Here is a 5,766-nt window from a genome sequence, read left to right on the forward strand (position 1 = left end):
TTCAAGCACCAAAGGCGAGGGGGAAAAAAAATCCTATCATCGTGAATGAAGGGAGCACGTGATGGGGACCCAATGTCCATCTGTGGACAACTGGACATCCCTTACCGAGGGGAAATGGGGAGGAGATGAGTCACTCAGGGTTCAGTGTAACAATAATGAAACTCACAACCTTCCTCTAGTTCTTAAACCCTTCTCCCCACCCCCCCTATCATGGTCCCGATTCTAGTTTGCAAACCTGTTTAGGGAAGAGGATGCACAGCCGTACAGGTGGGAACTGGAGGCACAGGGAATCCAGGACAGATGAGTCCCTCAGGGCCAGTGGTGAGAGTGGCGATACCAGGAACAAAGGAGGTGTGGGAAGGGAGACCGATCATAAGGATCTACATATCACCTCCTCCCTGAGGGATGGGCAATGGAGAGGTGGGTGAAGGGAGACGCCGGGCAATGTAGGATAAGATAAAATAATAATTGATAAATTACCAAGGGTTCATGGGGGAGGGGGAGCGGGTAGGGAGGGAGAAGGGAAAAAGGAAAATGAGAAGCTATTCCAGGAACCCACGCGGAAAGCAAGCTTTGAGAATGATGAGGGCAACAAATATATAGGTGTACTTTACACAATTGATGTATGTGCGAATTGTGATAAGAGATGTATGAGCCACAATAAAATGATTTAAAAAAAGAAGGGATCATCTGAAGACTTGGGTCTCAGCTAATATGAATTTTATCCTACAGGCAATAAAGCTCATGATAGGTGTAAGCTATTGCATTAACACCAGTTTGTCAGTGCTCCAAGATTGGGGGTTTGAAGAAAATTCAGCAAAGCACAATTTGTTTGTGAAAATTTCCTTGTATCCCGAATTGCAGTAACAAAATGGCACAGAATAGGTGGTGTTAAGAGTCCCAGAGATTTCTTCTGACGTTTTTTGACTTCTATCGTTCCTCACATGGCAATCCAACTTCTAGGTGTCAGTTTGTTCCTGGGTCACTTCACCCCTTTTATAAATCTCCATTGAGAAGAGACCCCTCCTATGCTGCTTTGACTACATTTAATTTAGCTGATGACAAAAGAAAAGTCTTATTTCCAAACAAGGTCAAATTCATCAGAAAAGAGGTTAGAACTTTAGTAGATCCTTTTTAGGGGTATAATTCAATCCTGTAACAGACAATTATAGTAAAAAAGAACAATTTGAAGAAAAATACAATTTTACAATTGACATAATGCTATTAGATTTTTTTATTATGGGGAAAAATGTCAACTGGAAAAAAGATGTCTTTTTGGATTTTTGCTTCAATTCCCAGAGTGGCAAAGATTTTCTTGAAATGCCTTTTTAAAAAGAAATTTCCAAAGAACAACCGTTCTTAAAAATGTGAGTTGGATATGCAAAGTAATGATCTTTTTAATTTATTTTCATATGCCATAGCATTCAAAACAAGCAAATTCTGTGAGGTCAATAACTCTATAATTGAATTATATATTAAATTGCGCTTTTACATACATTAAAAATAGTTTAGTGGATTTCTCGGAACAGTCTGTTCTAATTATTATATTAGTTCTAGCCTATGTTTTCTCAGTTCAATAGTCAAAGCCTTTGAGATTCACAACAAAATTAGAATGTCTTTAGATTAGTAGCTACACTATTGCTTAATTGTATAATTCCTTTGCTTTATTTGTTAAGCACTGTATCAGTAAATTAGATATATGATACCAAAGTAAACTGCTGGTATTGAGTCAATGCTGACTTACAGTGGCCCCTGTGGGTTTCTGACACTGTACTGTTCATCGGAATAGGAAGCCCCCCTCTTTCTCATGTGGAACGGCTGGTGGCTTGGCACTCCTTACCATGAGGCTCACAGACAAACACGGAAGCACTGCACCACCAGGGCTGTAATAGGACATCTGTTATAGCTGTATCCATTTTTTAGATACTAAGAAATTTATGTCATATGAAGACAAATGTCTAACTAGTACGTTAAGCATTCTACAGGTGTTACACAACTTAGAGATATTTAAACCAAGTTTTGTTGCTATGAATATTCACATCCTGAAGCATTCTGGAAAATACCATATAGAAAAGATAAATACAAGCAAGCGAGCAAACACTCTCCTCCAAAACAAAACACCGAAGGCAAAATTTTAAAATTATACCATATCAAAAATATGTATAAAGCCGCAATAAATTATTCAATTGAATATGCAGGTATTTCATTTTCGTTCCTTTTTTAAAAAGAGTATTTTTAGTTATATTTCATCAACTAAAATGACTTATAATAACTTAAAAAATGTATATATTAGTATACCATGAATATGATCATTTTATTGGACAAGCATTTTGTTTAGTGCTTCAAAACCTTAACAATGATAGTGTAAATTGGAGGCACATTTATTTTACCCAAAAGGCTGTGTAATAGAAATTCCACGCAATAGATACACAATGAGCATAAAATCATCATAAAAAGAGTTGCATAATTATGGTAAAAAAAACATAATGTGTTTGAATGTCCATCATAGGACAAAAGTGCATGTTAGTCAAGTCACCTCTCTCTTAAGGCTGTATGTATTTTGTGCAATTCAACAAATGAAGTGTCACTAATTTAGGCCTCCATTTACTCATATTGTGCAACTCTGATGTAGATTGCCTTACATGACCCTGTGACTTGAAATATTTTATCCACCAAATAATTTTCAAATCAACCAGCTAGGATGAATACTATCTATTCTGTGGTGTGTATTTTCTGTTTTAATCCACCTCTATTTCCACACTCCAGCATTCATGTTTATTCAGCAGGCCTTGCTTTTGTCTGATCATCAGTACAATTATTTACACATCATTTAAATTTTAATAACTTAAATCATAGGAATTTACAGAATAATGGGCTTCACTCAAGGTTAGTAAATATTCTCTTATTAGAAATGTTCACAACCCTATATGTTAACTCTCCAAAGACCAAAGTCCATGCAATATTACTATATATTATATAAAATTATGGAATTGATTGCTTCTTCAGTGGCATAATGAATACTAAGGTTGGAGATGTGGCTTGAGTTGAATTCTTATAAAAAACCTGTAGCCAAATTATGAACGGGAACTCTGCTCTTTGGAACAATCAGAATAAATAGATTTGGACTAACATCTTGTGACCTTTCAAAATCAGGACAATGCTCACAACTCACAATATTGTATCTACATTCAAGTTTATCCAACACTTATAATGTATATACCAATATTTCTTCTTTGGCTCTGCTATGCTTGAAGTCATCAATTTCAAAATTAATTTACTGTACCAGCTACAGGTTTTCTTCAAACAAAGTCAAAGGAACCCCTGGAAAAGAAACCAAAACCAAGATTTCCTTTTCTATTATAGATTTACTGCCACCCTTGTCATTGTAGATCACTTTCCAGTGTGACACAGGTCGAGAAGAAGAGTTTTGAGTCTAAGGTACTTTTCCAAAAAATGTGATCTTAGTCTTCCTCACTCTCTTAAGTGCTTTGAAAAGTAAAGAAGTCACTTGTAAATTTTTCATGCTTTCAATTTTGCCAAATCTTATCACAATACCTATTTTTCATTTAAAAAGGAAAACACATGAGTTGTCCTTTCCATAATTTAAAGACTTCATCTTTAAGAGCACACCCAACTGGAATGCTTAACAGACCTCTATAATAGTAAAGGCATCATTTCAATTCAAGAATAATTGTCCAACAATTCAGCTATTTCATTGTAGAATATATACAATTTTAAGACTAACCTACATAATTTTTAAATATTTCCGGAAATAAATGAAACTGTAAGTGGTATTGATTTGAAAATTTTAAAATCTTCCAAATTAATAAAGAGTTGACATTGGAAAGAAATAAAGAGATCTTCAATATGTGTGTGTAGTACATGTCTCTGTGTAAGTATGGTGCAATGAATGATGAAGAAATAAAAAATGACAATGAGAAAATGCCATGTGTGTATTCTGATAAATGGTGGGTAAATGAAATAGCTATTTAGACAAAATTGTCAATGGTGCCATAATTCTAGAACACATTGGTGAGACTATTTGAAGTACCATATTTTTATATTGTCAATTTTCTGTCTTAAGTGAACATTTAGCAGTTTTACTGAAAATTATTCCAGTATACTAAATATGAGCTCACAGGTGCATAAATAAATGGACAATGAAAGGTCTTCAACAGATGAAAAGGCTTTGCAGATTTTATTCTCTGGGGACATATTTTCTTTCCTGAACATTACTTTTGTAATGCTCATTAATTTGAAAAATGGAAAATCTGGAGAAAACTGATTAATTTATTATAATCTGAAGTCTACATTTTTGTGTTAACTAAGAAATCATCTTTTTTTTCCTCTCAAATGAAAAAAATTGTATTGAGATCTGCAAGACTTAATTTGAAAAGATGAAAGTGTAAATTACAATATTTTTATTTTTAAATGCCTAATTAAATGTGTAATGTATAATTATAAACTATGCTAATGACTTAAATTTCAAGTGTGCATTATTTCTGGAGAACAATCATTCATTTTGTGACTATAAGCAGATGATTGTAGAAAAAATCGATGTTTTTCAATATTTCTCTTTGATAGAATACTTTCTCTTTATGGATATAGATCATATATATTTTAAGGCAATTTAATACTTATATATAGACAGTGGGCTTTGTATTTGATCTGAAAAAACTATTTTTTAAGGTTAGGGTTTTAAACACACATACAGTGTGCTTTACATATCTAGTGGCCTTTAACTTAGGAAATAAAATGTAAAAAATAGAAAACATTGATTTTAAGATAGCAAATATCAGGTCACTAAGGATTTCTCATTTTTATTTTTGGAGCAATAACTTTCCCCCCCAAAAACGTCTTTACTGTGACGTCAGAATCTTCCGTCATAAAGCCAAGCTCAAGCTTCGACTTCACACAAACTTTTCTCTTCATTTGTTTTACACTTCATATTCTAGTCTGTTCAGACAAGCCCAGAAGAATCTAAACATTAAAACAACTACCAAAAAACCCATCAGTGATATCAGCTCCCTGTTTGACATAAGCAGCATTCAATATTGCAATTTCTTATGGTTCTTATGGGATATATGAGTATTACTCTTATTAATGGAATTATAAATAATGCCTCATAGAATACACATATGTACTCACTTCCATCCTGTAGGTCTGAATAGAATTGTCTTGGGTTATAGGGCTGTAAATCATTATGAGAGCAGAAAGCCTCATCTCTTGTGCTCAGGGCTACTTGGGGGTTTGAACTCCCGACTTTGAAGTTAGAAACCAAACTTGTAACACACTATGGCACCAGGGCTCCTAAGACCATCCTATGCAGGTTTTGTCATGTACCTGGTGGATATTTCCAAGTTGCCTTGCAGAGAATTATACCAAGGCCTAAGTATTAAATCGATGCATCAAAAAGCAGAAAGACCTTGATCTTGACATAGATAGATGGACAATGGACTCAACATAAGAATGATTGTGAGGCCCAAACTATTAGGGCCATCAATGAGGGAATTGGGACCAACTTGAGAACTTTGGCACAGGGAATACATAGGCTATCAGAAATAGGGAAGGACACACACACAGAGGAGGTACAAATTGACAAATGGGATATACTGAAGATAAGACACCTGTGTACATCGAAAAATTCACCAAGAGAGTAATAAGAAAGTCCACGGACTGGGCAAACATCTTTAGCAATGACACATCAGACAAAGGCTTTATTACTAAAATCTACAATACTCTGCTGGCTTCCAAAAAGAAAAAAAA

The sequence above is a fragment of the Echinops telfairi genome, unplaced genomic scaffold (genome assembly GCF_000313985.2).
Source record: "Echinops telfairi isolate 266 unplaced genomic scaffold, ASM31398v2 ScPeMD7_3533;HRSCAF=4204_0, whole genome shotgun sequence".
In the NCBI taxonomy this organism is placed as follows: domain Eukaryota; kingdom Metazoa; phylum Chordata; class Mammalia; order Afrosoricida; family Tenrecidae; genus Echinops; species Echinops telfairi.